Source organism: Manis pentadactyla, chromosome 5, assembly GCF_030020395.1.
Source record: "Manis pentadactyla isolate mManPen7 chromosome 5, mManPen7.hap1, whole genome shotgun sequence".
NCBI lineage: Eukaryota > Metazoa > Chordata > Mammalia > Pholidota > Manidae > Manis > Manis pentadactyla.
Genome location: NC_080023.1, coordinates 23,139,705 through 23,158,454, shown reverse-complemented (window position 1 = coordinate 23,158,454; position 18,750 = coordinate 23,139,705).

The following is an 18,750-nucleotide window of genomic DNA, read 5'->3' as shown; positions in this document are numbered from 1 at the left end:
ATAACAGGTATAAAGAAAATGTCATTCCATCAGTTACTCAATTTTGTTTTTGTTTTTCTGTATGTTTTAATTAAATACCCACTATGTCATGCATCCTAACTTACGTATTTTCATTTTATGAGTCAAGATTGGCAAAAGACATGAACATAAAAATAGAAAGTGAGAAAAAATATTTGAGATTGAGGTAACATTTAACTCTCAAGAAAATATTTTTATTCCTTTCATAGACAGTTATTGGGCACCTAATATGTGACAGGAGCCATGCTTTGTGCAGTTAATGCCAACATGAATAACATTAATTTCCTTTCCTCAAAGAAATCACTTTTTAGTCTCATAAGCATTTTGTGATTCTTTCCTGCTTTCATTCATTCAATAGTTATTTATTCAATACCTGTCATGTGGTGGGCATTATGTTATTAGATATGTAACGGTGAACAGCAAGCCCTCTTGATTTACTTTTCTCCATTATGCACACATTAAAGTTGTCAGTAAATTCCTTTGATTTAACCCAAATTCTTTTTTTTTGTCCACGGCTAGCATCTTGGACTAATCCACTAACATTCTCTCTGAGATTAAGGAAATGAATTCAAACTCACCTTTCATGCCTTTTCCAAGCTACTTTATATATAGCCTATCACCACCTTTACCATTTTCACTGAAATTAGAATGAAATAAAAATTCTGTTCTAGTAATCAACAAGGAGTTGAGATTAAGCACAGACATTTTGCCTCCCAGTCTATACCTGGTATCATGCCTTTTACCTGTTCCCATTTTCATAGTCATCCAATGTTTGGTTCTTTACTTTAAGTCTCCTCTTAAATATTATTTCCACAGAAAATTCATGTCTGGTAACTCCATCTCATTGTTCCTTACCTCCTGGAATATTTCCAACCAGTGTACCATGTTAGCTTCTTTCACAGTATAAGTGAACAAATAAATTAATAAAATTTCAGTTTATAGGAACTGGAGATAGGTGTACAAAACTAGAAATAGGTAGACAGAGATTTATAATTCTGGATGATAAAAACACTGCGATGGCATTAGTGGCAGCTATACAACAGTTTATAGAAATGTAATCTAACTCAGTATTTAAATTTCCATAGGATGTACAGAGCAGAATCTGTAAGATTAGTGGGGCTGGCTTTCCAAAGTCAGGAGGTTGAGGCTTGAAAAAAGGAGTTACAAGCCATATGGAGAACAAATACATTGGGAATTGGTAGGTGACAATAAGCAAGAACAAATAAAAGAGATAAGCGAAGAACAGATCCTAAAGTATTTTATAATCCGTTTGAAGGACTTTAGTCTTCATCCTGGCTACCATACTTCAGTTCCAGTAACTGGTGAAGAGAATGAGGTAGGGAGGTGCTGTCCTACTTCTCAGTTGCTGCCTTAAGAAGTTACCACAAATTTAACTGCTTAAAACACCACCAATTTATTATATCACAGTTGATGTCAGTCAGAAGACCAAATACAGTATGATTTAATTGGTTCTATGGTTTGAGTTCACAAAGCTGAATCAAAGGTTGGCAGGGCTGTGTTCTACCCTGAGGCTCTGGGAGAGCATCTGTTCCCAGGGTCATTCAAGTTGATGGCAGAATTCAGTTCCCTGTGGTGAGACCGAGGCCCCTGTTTCTATGCTGGCTGTTTGCCAGGGATTATTCTCAACTTTTAGAGTCCTGCCTATTTCCCATGGCTGGTGGTCCCCTTCAAAACTACCAACAGGTGGGCAGTTACCTTCCACATTTAGACATCTGCCTCATCTCTCTTACACATCTCCTTGATCATCCTTCTCTGCTTTTAAGGACCCAAGTAATTACATTGGAACATTTGTACAATCCATTTACTCTCCCTATTTTAAGATTAGTTGATTAGAAACCTTAAACCATCTGCAGTGTCCCTTAGTTTAGTGTTTGATTGAACAACCAAGGGAGAGAAATCTTTAGTATTTCTTTCAAATTCTGTCTATCAAAATGTATAAATTGTTAAACGGATGTCAAAGAAATGTCATGATTCCTGAAATAGAATATTAGCACTGGCAATAGACATAAATGCAAAGATGTAAGTGATATTTAGGAAACTGAATGTAGAAATACATCAGTTGGTTGTGAGATAAAAAATAAAATACTCTAGCCTGGAATCTGGGTGGTTGGTGGTTGCATTTTTTGAGACAGCAAACATACTATAATAGGAAAAGTTTGGAGAAGGACCAGGTGAAATTTAATGAGTTTGTGAAGTCTATGAAACATCTAAATGAACGCATATATCCAAGTGGGGAGATGCATGCATGGCTTTGGAAGTCAGGAAGGGAAATATATATTCTGGAGACACAGAATTGAAAGCCATTAGTATATAAATATAATGAAACTCTGGAGTAAATAAATTGCTTAAGGAAAGATATATAAATGAAATTGTCTAAGGAAAGGTATATATATATATGTATATACACACACACACATACATATATGTATATTATGCTGCTTTATATACATATATAATATATATTATAGCATAATGGTTATCAATAGGTGTTCAGAGTTCAGATGGAAGAGTTGTTTAAACATCAGGAGGAAGACTTCTCTAACTACAGCGGTGGTGGGACAGGAAAAAGAAAAAAAGCACAGGTGGATGCAGATGACTTATTACATCTGGGATAAGCAAACCAAACAGATTCTTTCATAGAGGGCTTCTATTTTTCCTGAGAGTTAAAAGTCCAGGTCAGAAATGGCAACATCAAATTGAACTCAATAAGACAAAAAAAAAAAAAAAGAGAAAGAAAAGACAAAGAAATAGATATCAGACATGGTTCAATAAATCAACTGGATTTGGTGGCACTGTGATTTGAGATAAGGAAGACTGACTTTCACATTTAACTACTCAGTAGGTGGTCATGAAACACTTAGAAAATATTTGGTGGAAGTTATGGTATTATTGGTTTGCTTAGAAAACAAAAATGGTGTCATTAGTAAAATCAGATTAGTCTGAATTTAGTCTTATGTTTAATGACCTTAGTGTGGTATTTAATGACCTTTGTTTCATAATACCAATTGTATCTCAATGTTTAAAATGTTCACACCCATCTACCCACCCACACATACAATAAACAAAAACAAACCAAAACGGAGGCGCTACCGGTAGCATTTGTCTGAGAGATATGTTTGCTTGGACTACAGAATATTTTTTCCAAAATCACATTCTTAATAACAAAACCCATAACACCTGGGTAGTATTGGGTTCTTACTGTGAACCAAGCACTGTACTAAGCTTTTCATGTGTGTTTAAATCTAAGTCTTAATATCTACTGTGGCACTGTAGGCTGGCAATCTAATAAAGAACCAAAACATTTAAAAAAATAAAATTTCTCAAAGTTCATCTCTCTATTATCCATTCTTGGACTAGTCCTTACAATATGGTAGGTGTTCAATAAATATTTGTTTAATTAAAAAAACACTAAAATTAATTTGGTTCTATTTTTAAGTAAGGATGCCTTTAAAATTAAAGTTAGATATTTTTCATTTATTTTCTTGATTTATTGTTTTATGATTTATTGTTATTTGATGTTTCCATTGAATTTTAACATCATTGGAAGTTATTTCAGTGTAGAGTGGGAATCATACCTGACTTTCCTACCAGCTGTTCAACAATAACAAATACCAGTGGTAATTATCCTTTTTTAAAAAAATCTTTTATGATTTTGAATGAAATCTAATTTTCTCTAGTCTTTCCCATTGAGGCTTGCTAAACTATTCTTATATTTAATTGTTTTTAAAACCTAATTTGTGTGTGCATGTGTACAATAATTTTATGGACATGATATTATACTACTGATCCCATAATGAAAGTAAGCATGCTTGATATGTAAAGACATCTCCGTGGATATGTTTGTTTCACCTGAAAAGAAACATGTTATTAGAAGAAATTAAAACATGAGCAGAGTGAAAGGAACTACTGTAGGCAAACATTTGTCTTCCCTTTGCCATGACTGAAAAGTGTCAAGCACCATGGAGACACAGGGAATGGAGGATGCAAAAGGACAAGACTACAGGTTTTGGTTGCTAAAGTAAAATATGGGCAACTCAAAAAATGTCCCCTTGAAATATATATATATATGTATACATGCACACACACATACATATATATATGTTTTCTTTGTTCTCCATTATATATCAAACTAACAAAATACTGTTTTTCTACTCTGGTTTATCTCAACTAGGCTTAGAAGATATAATTGATAACGGCAATAGTACATGAGGAGAGAAAAACCCATAAAGATGGCAATCAAGAAGAGTTAGATTATCTGATCTAGTCCATTTTATACACCTGGAGGGTTGTTGTCAAGGTGCAAATTTGTCAAGATGGGTGAGTGTCAATAAAGGAGTGAATGCCCTTAAGCAGGAACTCCTAACTTTGACTATTATAATTGGCTGGGGAGATTTAAAAAACCCCAATGCTCAGGTCACATCCCAGAACAATTGAACTGGAATCTCTAAAGTTGGCATCTAGCCATTAGTATGTTATAAAGCATTCCAGGTGCCCACATTCCTGAGAGTGACTCCTTTGAAGTGGTATTAGATATTCCTTATTAAATCATATATGTGTGTGTGCATGCATTTCTGTCTTTATTTGTGGACTTTTATGTTCCACTGATTTGTTTTCTGATATCATATTTGAATTATTGTTTTCTTATTCACATGCTAATATGGTTTAGAATTAGGCACTTTTACATTTCTTCTAAGTATTTTTATATTCCTGTATTTGTCTTTTTAAAACACCAAAGCTATTTTAATTTAAATTAATATATATAATGTCCTGTATGCTTGTGAATGTTTTATATTCCACCTACCATTTAAATAGGTGCTATTTAGTCCATAGATTTTTTTTAAATTTGTTATTTCTAACACACAGAAATATGTTGATCTTGAATCAGATCATTTTATTTAAAGCAGACTAATTTTTGCTGCTTTATACTTGGTTTATTTTAATTCATATCATACTTAAAAATAACGATATGTAGATTGATTTTACTCTTTAAATACTTTGGCAATACTATACATGAAGTCCCTAGACAAGGGCAAGAAATGTTGCATTTTAATCATTTCCAAATGAAAGGTATTTTAGACGTTATCAAGTCAAGTGTTTTTCTAATTTTTGACCGTAACTCACTGTAAAAAAAAAGAAAACAGTACCTTATATCACATCCAGAATACTTATGCACATGCAACCAAAATAAAGTTTCATTTATTTCACAGCATGTACCTTTTGTTTGTGAGATGGCCTGTGATCTTTTCCCCTCTATTCTATTCTACTTTATTTTTAAACAATGTTTGTCATGACACACAAAATTGTTCTCACAGCCCATTGAAGTGTTGAAAAAGGTTTGAAGATCATTTTTAGTCCAACATCCTCATTGTACAGATAAATAAACTAAGAACCACAGCACTTAAAGAACTCGTCCGAGGTGACACCATAAGTGCTGGTAACATTCTATGCAGTGGTCAGATCTTCATATCAAGTTTTATCATTTCAAGGCCTCTCAAATTTGGCTTTTCATCAGTATTAAATCAGATGCATGTAAAAAAAAATTAGATTATCAGTCCCCCCTCCCTGGAATTGCTGATTAAGCTAGTTTTTCTAAATCTTGTGCTGTTTATTATTTTATTTTAATGTGCATCTAGGCTAACACACACTTAGAAAAAAATGAACATCCAAACAGACAATCAGAATTTCTTCTAAGCCTTGTATTAGGATTTTCTGTCCATAGCTGGTAAACCTCTGTGCATATTTTTCAAGTGTCTACAGTTTGCAGTAAATATAATTAAAATACCTATAATTTCTAACTGAAAGGTATTTACTAAGAAGAAATATATACATATATATATATAAAATACATAAACACCTTATGAATAAATATTCTTCCATCCAAGATAGGCTACCTGGGAATGAAATAAATGTGTCTATTTACTGCAAACTTCTAAAAGACAATAATTGGATTTAATTTTTTATATATTTTTACAGTGTCTTGAACAAAATTTACAATTAAGAAATTTTCTTCAAATATTTTGCAACCCTTTGTATAAACTGAGAGTTTATAACTGAAGATTTAGTAGAAACTTTCAGAGGACATATCCTGAACATATATAAAGGGATATATATATGTATATGTATCTACATGTATTCATATGTACAAACACAAACACACATGTACACCTTTTTATAAATTATATATATACGTATTAGTGTGTCAACATCACATAAAGTGTTCAACATCTGCCAAAAAGGGACATATTATAAATAGAAACAATTTTTTCCTTTCTACTCCCTCATGGATGATGTTGCCTACCCCATTCTGGAGCTCACGGACTAGAAAAATATTTCTCAAATGTTTTTGATCAATATTTGTTAAAAATGCATTATTTAGGCCTCCATCTTAGCCTTATTCAATCAGAATTGCTGTAGTGACTGGTTAATATTCTCACCTTTAGTAAGTGTTCTATCAGGCACTTTTCTACCGAATTTCTCACACATCTCAAGAAATAACATCAAAGGACATTGCCAGTATTTATCTAATTCATACTGTTCAGTAGGTGTGGAGTTAACTTGGGAATCATCATTTTACAAGGATACCATCCAGTAACGCAATTTTTCGCTTCTACTTTGTCAAACACTGGCATAGAATATATGTAAAACATGCACACCAATGAATCAATCAACGTTAATTAACTACCTGTGTGCCATCCTCCCCCCATTTTGAAATGTAACCATTTCCAGGTTAATGTTTAAAAATATTTTTCCCTTGATTTCCTATCATTTCATTGGTTTTAAAGGAAAATTATGCAATGGATTTGTTTTCTGATTATTGCCCACTCAATTCATCAAAATTTAACTTGGACATTACTGAATGTTCATCATAGAAACAGGTGTTTGATTGGTGTTTCAGTCTTACTCTTTCATCTAGACAGTCATATCATATCAAAGTAAATATATTTTAGCACTAAAAAGTTGGTTAAGTAGAAAATATTCTACTTGGAATAATTAATTCCAAACTTTACATATATCTTTCCTTCAAGAAGGGCAAGGGAATTTGCATATATCATCCAATTCATTTTCATATGTTTCAAATAATCATAGAGTCATGGGTTATATAAAAATTGCAAAATTTTAATAAAATCATTGCTCCTGACATTCATTCTAACCTTAAATGCACACATACACACACACACACACACACACACACACACACACGCACTCACATACACAACACACACATTGTAACGTGGCTGTTGGCACAGTCAACCAATAAAAGATTTCATTTAACATTAATTTTAAAAGTATTGAACAAGGAATTCTATATGATTCTTTTAAATATATACAAGAACATTTGTCTTGATGTAATGATGGATTATATCAATATCCTAAGCTTTCCAGATTTCTAGTCAGCACTTTTATTTATTGAACCAAGAGGGGCAAATAGGATTTATCTTTAGTTTTGCTGTGTTGAAAAGAACTCTAATCCTGAACCCCATTTCCAGAAGGGAAGAGTATGAAAATAATCTGAGAGGAAAATGTATTTTCTTATGTGCAGTGGAAGCCTCAGTGGGAATTATTAACATCAAATTGTTGCGATATGTATGGGTGACTTTAGCAATGTTGCTTAGAATTCTTGGCAAAACACTACCATAAAAAATATTCTACAAGGTTTGCTAATGCCAAGTTTTATAAATTGATAATCCATAGTAGCAAAAGGAATTTTAAGGAAACTTCACTTTTAGGAAAGTTTCCTTGCCTTTGGCAACACTACCTAAACATAAATCATTTTCCAACTCAATTTAGGTTTTTTCTTAGAATATGCCCCATAACATTCAGAGGGAATTCTCTGTGCTCTTGAGCATGTGCTCCCAGTATATCATCTATTTTTGTTTATTTGTTTGCTTTTTGTTTTTGCCAAATGATTAGCAATCATTGGAAGTAGCTAGCAAAAAGTCTGGCATTTATTTGGCATTTGATTAGAATGGAATGCATATATGACCGAATACCTAGTTGCCTGAATGGTTGAATGAATAAGATAAATAGAACTAGCCCTTATAAATCCATTTTGGTTGCTAGGTTTTATTCCCTTTACCAAGGATCTTTAGGGCCTTCTATATATCGTAGTCTAGATCTTGTATTTGAGCTACCATGTGATCAATGAGTCTAACACCACAGTTTCTATTCTATTCTCCTCCAGAGGAGCCTTGTGAATAAATGATAGCACTTTTTAAAGGAATATGGTATCTGATCACACACATTTTACCCATTTCATTAACAGATAGAATGCATTCTAGGCATATTGTGATTATGGAACACTTGTATAGAATATTAAAGGTGTAACCTTGGCTACATAGGATCACATGAAACTCCAAGCAGTATAGTAAAACTTGTATTACTCTTCTAAGACACCTACTTCATAGGTTTGTGGAAGTCATTGAATATATTTCCTGCACAAAGAAAATTCAACCACCCTTCCTAAAATAATAATATGTTTAAAAAATGACTATTCATTTCTTTGCACTTTCCACTGTAAGGCAAAAAATATATATATTTTTTTTAAGCATTTCTTTATAGGACATAATTCTTATCCCTGATTAAGAGCAGTCAAAGAAAACAGAAAACATGGTGAAATAATGAAACTGAAGATTTATAGGAAAACATGCTGAATATATGTTTCCACACTGACATGCTATTAAATGGATCTACCCTCTGGCTACCTAAGCACAGAGCGGCCATTGTTTTTGAAGGCTGCCTTGAAAATTCAAATTTATTTGTGGCTTGAAATCTACTGGTGCATACACTGGAACATTATAATAATTATTAACATTTATTGAACACACACTACATGCGAGGTACTATGCTAAGTGTTTTAAATAATAACTGATTGTTATTTTTAAATGTCAGCAACACTGTGAGGTAGAGTTGTTATTTTTTCTATTTTATGTATGGGGAAACTGAAGCTCAGAAAATAAAGTAGCTTTCTTAACTAACAGGTGGCAGATCTAGGATTTAAAACATTTCTCTCTGCTTCCAAAACCTTCATTATTAATAATCTTCCTATTAATTCATTTGTTCAGACTTCTACAGAAGGTTTACTGAGGTCCTGCTGCCAAGCCCTGGGCTAGACACTAGGGGCAGAGACAAACAAGGTAATGTGCGTCCCTTCATGGAGCAATTAATTATGCACAGTGTGACTAACAGACATTTGTTAAATCATGTAAGTTAATAGATTGGATCTTTCAATAACATTCTTGGCTTAAATAAGTGTAACAATTTTTGTGCATTTTTTTCTAATTAACTTCTCTAGGTCTGGTTCCATGGAAAATGGGCTGAAGGAACATATATTCCTTTCTCATAACTCCGGGAATTCTCACAGTATTAGTAATTTGTACTAGAATAAAGTAAATAAATAAACATATAAAACAAAACTGAATAATTTTTGGTGCTTTGAGCTGACATCCTCTCACTCCTTCCTAATACTTGTTATGATAGTGTCAGTTAACTTTCTGTGGTGGGAAACACTTTCCAAACTGAGATTCCCCTGTATCATGTTTTCTTTATGTTTTCACTCTGATCACAAGATTGTATTTATCCCTATTTATCCCTTCTACCTTCATGTAACAGTATTAAATAATGGTTGCCATGGTGATAGATGGATTTAATTTGATTATTCTTAAATCCAGACCTTACCACACACAAGCAATCTCTCAGCCTTGATCATTCACCCTGTTCCTCTGATATTATCTCCTAAATACTTCAGAAATCCCTCCCTGCCTTCCTGTGATTATTATTCCACTGCTCTCATTCAGGTACATATGTTTTTCCATCTAACCATTTCAAGAGCCTCCTAACCAGTCTCTTTGACTCTATTGTTGCACTTTACACAGCACACAGATCCAAGTCACTGTATGATCTAGAAGCAACTAGGATGTATTCAAGTATAAATCCATCATAGCATTTCCGTGACACAATATTCCAACATCCATAATACTTTACTACATTATCAAGAGGTGGTGTATCCCCAAATCATTACGAGCTCCTTTAACTGAGGATGAACAGCTCAGTTATCTATGTGTTGTAATACTCAGTAACACCTAAATTGTAGTGCTATTCAGCAACCATGTATTGAACTGAAAGGAAATAAATATGCATTAATCATGCAGATAGAGAAGAATCAATCATTTATTTGGCTTATGTATGCTCCTCTTCCTTCCATCTCTCTGGCCTCCCTTCCTCTCTCATTCCTTCCTTCCTTCCGTCCATTCTTAAGAGTATTTTGTAAGTGCCCACTATTCCCAGGCTGTTGGTGTTTGGGTCCAACAAAGTAATAGTCTCTGTCCTGTTGGAATTAAGCATATAATCAAGAATTTAAATAAGCATGAAAAGTATAGTAACTATATTATCTATTCTATTATCAGATTGTAACTCCTATGGGGAGAATAAAAGTAAAACAAAGTGAAAATGATCTAGAATGATAGATGGGACAGCTAGAACAGGTTGGAGCATTAAACAGGACAGTCAGAGTTAATCTCATTGAGAAGGTGAGATCTGAGCAAACCTGTGAAGGAGGAGAAGGAGTGGGCCAAACAGCCTGTCTCAGGAAAAATCATTCCGGGGCAGAGAGAAGATCTGCAGAAAAGCCATCTCATCTATGACATCCCCTTTCATCTGATTCTCACCAGCTAAAGATGTAAACCTGATCTCCCCTGAGGGCCTTTAAAAAATTAAATACTTTAACATATGAAAATCTGATTTGTCCTATAGCATATGGCTATAGAATTTATCTTATAATTATGTTCACTTGTATTAGTTTCAATTTACAAGCAGCAGCTCTGAGTACTTGAAGGAAGATTGTGCCAGGAGGAGGCTGTGTGCAGGAGGAGGGAGAAAAGCTGTGAGCTGCTTGATAGAAACTGCTGCAGAGGTGGGCCAGGGCCACAGAAGGGCCAGGGAGCAGAGCACCAGAAGGTCGGAGAGTGGCAGGAAGTGAGGCACCATAAGTTGTTGTGGGAAAAGGCAGCTTCAACGGAAGAGGTAGTTTTAGGCACATACCTAAAGACAGAAGCTCAGGTACAAGGAAAAGTATGAGACAGAACACAGCCAACGTTTTTCTTGAAGTCGAGTAATAATTAGATTCACCAACTATTACTTTTCTGTGAAATAAAGCTTAATTAAGGATTCATAAAACTAGTAAAACACATGTAAATTGTGGGAACAATGAATAAGACCTCTTCAGATTTAGAGGTAAGTATTTATGTGCTTGTGACATTTCAGAGAATACTTTCTTTCAGGAAAAGTCAAATCAAGATTTTTTTTTCTTTCCTACACACTCATTTTGCTCTTATAATGAATAGTAGAGTTTTTTTTTTCTTAACACTTTAAGAACTCACAGAGTCTTCCAGGAATTTGTAGAAATAAAATGTCTAAGATACCATGAACATCATAAAGAGTATTGCTTCTTTTTCTTGAAATTTTATGAAACAAACACATACATAGTTGGAACATTCAGAGGACAGACTGTAAGAATACCACTGTTTTCTTCTTTACTCTTTATTTTTCTTTTATCTGCCTTTTTCTTTCTCTATTCAATTGGGTTCCACAGGGAATCCTTTCATATATGAAATAAATGAGTTTTATTTCTTAGGTTATGCAGAAGATTTTGGGGTGTCTTGTTAAGTTTGAGACCAATGGTGATACCAATAGTTTACCAGATGTGCCAAACCAATCAAACAAACCAAAAGTATGTACAGGAACATTTTCAAGTCAGGGAAAGAGAAATCTTGTCCCCAGGGATAAACTCATGGACAAAGACCTCAGGAAGATAATGCTTCTGGGAACACACATATTGAAGGGAAAGTAGTTAAAAGCGAATGGTAAGAGAGCTCAGAGAAGTTGTTAAGAGAGTTAGAGGAGGACATGCTCTCAGAAAACTTGAAAATAAGCAATCTGGGGACAATATGGACAATACTTTTGAATGTTACAGCAAGTGCTAAAGCAAAGTCAGATATGAACTGAGAAGAGGTCCTGTGAATCCAGTCATTTGAGAGTCATGACTGAGTACAAAACAATGGAAAAATGAACAACAATTAGAGATGAGTCCATGTGTACAGTAAGTACAGAGAGTAAATAAATACCAAATTTTTCAGTTTAACAAAGAAAGAAAAGGCAGAAAGAAGGAGTTATACAACTGGACAATGCTGTGGACCAGAGAATTATCTATGAATAGGAGGATCCACTATTTTTGGTGAAGTTAAGGTACACGAAGGCCATGTACTAGAAGGACTAAAGAGAAAGATGGAAGAATAATGAAACTATTGTATAATAATAGTAATATCCACCATTTGAGTATGAGATACTAAGTTAGGTGGTCTACATATTTTATCTATTTTAATATTCCTCCAGAGTTATTAATACCTTTGATTCTCCATAGAGGGAACTGAAACCTTTATCACATGATCCAGATTGCAGGAAGGGTATGTAAATACAACTTTGTTAGAGCAAAAAACCACAGTCTTTATTGCAGTGCCCTTGGGGTAGGTAGGTGGAGTTACAACCCACATGACAGTGAAAGGCTGAATGTGGGTTGAATAATGATGAAAATATTTAGAGGTAAGAATATTGATAATTGTGTGGGTACGTGTGTGTACATGTGTGATATAAATGGCAAATAATTTATTAAGGTTGAAATTGTGCTGACTATTCCTGAATCAGGAAAACAGTTGATTGAAGCTGAGCAAAATATGACTGGAAACTGCTGAAAGACTAGCTGGTGAAAAATATCAGATATGCAGCAGCAGGAAAGCCAAAGAAGAAAGTGTATGAGTCCATGGGCACCGCACAGGACTCCAGGCTCTGGCCAACTCCCACCGCACCACCCGGAAGAGGAAATGAAACGGATTTCACCGGAGAATTTCACAACTTCAAGCTTAGCGAGGGAGCTATGAGTCCGCTGCTCTTTCATTTTCCCCACGGTGCAGTGACGGGATGAGGTGCACTCGGACTCAGCATGTGCTTATGTTTCCAAATACAGGGGAAGTTTTTTGAAATTTTTTTTCTGCATATTGGCTTCTCAAGTAAAGTGAATTGACATGTCAGAGAATATCTCCTTTACCCCATTTTCTCTTCACAGTTCAAGCATGGTAGATCTAGAGCCATCACCTCCTGTTCTAAAGATAAAACCTGTATCTCCCCAGGAGCCCTGGAAAAATTTTAGAGGTTGTAAACCTGCAGACCTGTTTTATTTTCTTTCTGGAGATGCTGATGTGCACTCCAAAGGGTAAGAACCCAGAGTCTTTACCCTTCCCTTCCCCAGGAGAATTTGTTAGCATTAGATTAAATTTCTGTCCTTCAAGGGGTGAAGGAGGCAAGATGTAGACAGTGCATTAGATTCATGATCTCAGGGTTCCTCTCCTATAATGCAGGTCCCAGTCCATGTAGGGTGCTATCTGGCTCTCCTCACATCGCCCTAGAAGAGTGAAATGAGCCAAAGACGAGCCCATGTGGTTATTGCTGTAATGATAATGATCTGTCTCTGCCTCAGAAACTTTGGGCGTACTTTCAAAATAATGGGAATAAATATAGAGATTAGGAATGCATTATATAATACTCAGATGCTATTGCTTTTTCTATTTGTACTTCAGACTCGAAAGTAAAATGATCACTGTGGTGACAAGCAATTTGGGTTTTGATGCAGGTGTTTCCAGAAGTTGTCTGAGAAAGCCAGGCATCCAGCATATACAGACCAGGGTGCCCGGGAGAAAGACACTGATCCCATAGAAAGTGTATCTTCAGAGTGATTCTTTTGCTTGGAAAAGCGAATGTCAAGGGAGTAGTTGGGTTATTTTCATCAGACCTGTTCTTTGCACCACAGGAAACAAAAGTGTGGTTGGATGATACAGCAGTGGTAATTTGGAGGCCGCACAAGATACAATCCAAAAAGAATATATGAATGGAGAATGTTGGTGAGAAGAATATCACTGAAATGACTAAGCCAATTTTTGAGGTAAAATAGAAAGGAAAATGAAATCAAATGAAATTCTAGAATCCTGAATAACCAAGAAGTAAATAGTCATTTTGGTACCTTCAAGCTGAACACCACCTTAATGGGAGAAATGCGGAGAAGAATACCAGCTCTTATGACATGAAAGCTGTTACATCTCTGGACAGCGAGACATTTTAAGATGTTATTCTAAAATAGATTATTTAAGTAGAAAAAAGCAGATGGTGGTTGAAGAGAAGAGGTTACAGAAAACCACAGGAGTACAGCTTACCTGGGAGTGTTCAGTCAAGTAGTAGTTACAACTGGCAAAAAACGTTGGAGCTTAAAGCTGCACTGTGAGCAAAAGCGGAGGTTAAAAGTATTCTTTTAAGAAGTTCTCCACTCTGCGAATATCTTCTGAAAGCATAAGCCTCACCTCCTGGGAGAAGTTAGAGTTTTCTGAGCATTTGAACATCTGTGATTTTATCCCAGAAGAGCAAATTTCTTACATGCAAACAAAAAATCTGTGTTAGATACAGAGCTTTTCTTGCTGTGACTTAAGTCATGTTTAAGCCATGTGAATTAGTGCAGTGAAATACAGCATACAAACCAGAAGTCAGACCCAAGCATCCTCCAAAAAGAGGAAATGAACTGACATGAAGGAGGCAATGGAAGAGAATGAGCAGGTGCCACCTGAGCACCTAGATTGCGCTGAGTCTTTATGTAGGCTATTTCACACACGTGTGCCTGTGAAGGCACAAAGGATATTATGAGCCACTATACAAATACATTGCTGTTATTATTATTATATTTCAACTTCAATCTTAAGTATATATTCTTCCTGTTTCAGAAATCCTCTCTTCTCATGGGCATTGTCAACCTAGGAGCAGCAAAGGAGATAGATCACCTCTCTTAAAATCTCCTGTGGCCCACTAGTAAGATAAAAATAATTAAAAAGGTAAAGTTTCAGTAAAATGTTTATACTACTCTATAGAATCTTGCCACAAACTTTATTTTTAAATATTTTCTATACCCAGCTTCCAGCAACATTTTCCTATAATGGGAGGGATGCATAGGGTATTTTTATACATTATAAAGTATATCCTTTCTTCCTTTTTTCCTTCCTTTTTTCCTTTCTCTATCTCTTCTTTCTTTCCCTCAACAAATATTTTAGTAGTAATATATGCAAAACACTCTGAAGTTATAGTTTTTTAGGGTTTCTGGTATGACAATAAAGCATTTTCTATGCCAGAGATTTGTGCTTAATGGTTTACTTCTTTCTGTAAAACTTAATTCATTTGTGTCAAGATCAAGAGTCCAAATATTAATTTACAGTTTCCAACTTGATTATATTTTCTTGCTAAAAAATACTTTAAAAATTAAAATATGTATATTATATAATAGTTATTTACATAATAAGTTCAATGCTGAGAAAAAAAAACTTATTTTACTTTACATAATTGGATTTAACCACTTGCTGACCCACTCTTGGTCTTAAGGTTAGGGGTAGCTGGTTCCCTGTGAATGGGACAAGGAAACAGTTAACTGTTATAATGGTATTATATTCATCTCCTAGGGCTGCCCTTACAAATTACCACAAACTTGGTGGCTTAAAACAATGAAAATTTACTTTCTCAAAAGTTAGGAGGCCAGAAGTCTGAAATTAAGTTTTCTGCAGGAACACGCTCCATGCTAAGGCTGCAGAATAGAAACCTTCCTTACCTCTTGCTGCCATTGGTGTCTGCAGCCATTCCTTGGCTTGTGGCTACATCACTCCAATCTCTGCCTCCATCATTGTATGGCCTTCTTCCTTGTGTCTCTTTGTGTCCTTTTCTGTTTCTTATAAGGTCATTCTCATTGGCTTTAGAGTCCACACAAAGCCAGCATGATTTCAACTCAATCTACCTTTATTGCATCTGTAAGGGCCCTATTCTAAGTAAAATCATATTCTGAGTTTGAAGATAGACATTAAATTTGAAGGGACATTACCAGGCCTACTACATATCTTAATCCAAAAAGTGAGCATTTTAGGATAGTTACAAGATTTAATGGTGCTGTGATATTCCACTAAGATCTCTGTTCATGAATGAGAGAACTACTGCTGTGCTATTGGCAGACATCCTTAAATATCATCAGTCCTCTTTAGGAATTATCTCACTGCACCCAAGACTAATTAACATGGAAGATGGGGATTAAGACTCCATCCTCTTTTCCCTACTCAGTATAGTTCCGAATGGACATCATGTCTTCATCAGTCTATGTAGGGTTAGCCGTGGTCTCCACTGAGATGGCATTGCATCTTGACATCTCCATCTGCCTAGTCTACTCCTCCCCTTTCCTTTCCCTTGCCAGGTGCCTCCCACCCATTCCACCCCACCCAAGGGCATTCATTTATAACCATCCTATACACTAACTTAGTCCCAGATTCCACTTCCTGGAGACATCGCCTGCTGTATAAGATGTTATACAACTTATGAGAATGCTTCACAAAATAATGCTATGCCTGGTAAAACTATAAGTATTTACTAACCAGATTTAAATTGATAAAAATAAGAAATATGAACAAAATGTTCTTATTTAAAATGCATGTTTCATCCTAAGTTAAAGTAGTCAAGAAAGTCTGATTCAATTACCAAACAGATAAGCAAACATATTTGTTATTCTAAATTAGAATTTGGCCTGACACCTTTAAACTTGCAAGGTTGTAGCCTGCACAAATTCTCTGCTGGTAGTAGATCTTTGATACTAATCTTCATTATGGTTTTCTGCCATCTACCCGGCTCATTTTTAGAATGAGTCAAACATCCCAAAATTCTTTAAAACCTGGCATCAAACCACCTTCAGTCCCTCTTTCCCTGTCATCTCTTGTATTTTCCATACAAATCTTTGTCCTTACTCAGACATTTTTTTAAATATAATAAAAATAAACAAGCAACACAATTCTTGTTTTGATATGATTGTTTATTTGTTTTTAAGCTTAAATGCTACAGTATAGTGTGAAAAAACCTTTATAATCTTGGGCTCTAATTTTCTAGTTCAAATTCTATTGCTAATGTTAAAAAATGTTTAACTGTTGGGTATTTCATGTCTTCATTTTAAAAATGATAATAAAACTGGTAAGAGTATTTCAAGGTGGACTAAATGCAAAAATCCTTTCTTAAGGAAAGTTTGTGAAAGTAATCTAGAGTACTAGATATATGGGTCTGAAAAACAAATTAAAGAATAAAGATTTAAAAAGTTCATTTTAGGTACATTTTTAAGTAGATATATTGGTGTTTCTTATTGAAATATTTTAGGAACTGTGTGGGTTTTAAAGAACTAACTTCTTTCCATATTCCTACTATGTGCAGGACACACTATTACAACTTCAAGGGATATAAAGATGAGTTAGACACATTTGGGGGCCATAAAAACTCAAGGGGAAATGGGATAAAAGAGACAATTACCAGCATAAGCTTGTCACTGTTAATAATGGGAAAATTTCCATAAGATAGATGTATATCAGATTTCACAATAACATGTAATCAGGTATTAAAAGTTTTCTTAGAAAATTGGCCACTACACAACTACAATAATGGGAAAAATCCAAAACGCTGATAACAACAAATGCTGGTGAGCATGTGGAGCAATAGGAACTTTCACTCATTGATGGGAAGAATGCATATTGGTCCAGCCATTTGGGAAGACAGTTTGAATATTTTTTACTAAATATGCATTTACCATGTAATTCCACAGCCATATTTCTTGATATTTACTTAAATAAGTTGAAACCATTTCTACACAAAAACCTACAAACGTGTTTACAGCAGCTTTATTTATAACTGAAAAATTTCAAATTAACCAAGATGTACTTCACAGGGTGAATGGATGAACTATGGTACATCTAGATAATGAAATATTATTCAGCACTTAAAAGAAATAAGCTAAGTCATAACGAGGAAACTTGGATTCATACTGCTAAGTGAAAGAAACCAGTCTCAAAAGGTTACATACTATATGACTCCAACAATATAATATTTTGGAAAAGACAAAACTATGGACACAGTTAAATATAAGTGACTCTTAGGGGTTAGGCAGAGGACATACCTATCACAATGTTCATTTAAAGAAAATAATTTGTTTCCTAAATATCCAATAGCAGAGGATTCTTTAAATAAAAGATGATTTGTAACACACAACAGTATTTGTAACACACAACAGTATAAAATACTTATCAAAATGAGGATATAGAATAGAATTAATGAAGGATCAAGTAAAATCCCCCAAAAAGTTAATTAATTTTGGAATACCCAAAAGGCATATAATTTTTCAACAACATTTAGAAAATTCACTCCCCATTTGCCAAGAGATAAAGGAAAATCCATGCTCTCAGCTACTGGAAATTTAGCTGAGTTGCCAAGAAACCAGGAGGGAAATAGATATTCTGGTATGTCCATTTTTGTTTCCTTCAAAAATGAAGCAATATTCAAGATTAATCATTAACAAGTTTTCTTCCTGATATATATAATCTATAAGTAGCAAAGGAAAAGTTGTAGAAAGAGTTGAACAGCTGAATAATGTATGTGTGTGTATTTATTTTGTTAGATGCAATATAGGGATATATATATATATGGTTAATTTTTGAATTTCCATTTTGGTATTTTATAAATATATAAAATATTAATTATTATGCATTTTATATATATATGTGATCATATCATCATACATATATATCATCATACACATACATATATATATATATATAAAAT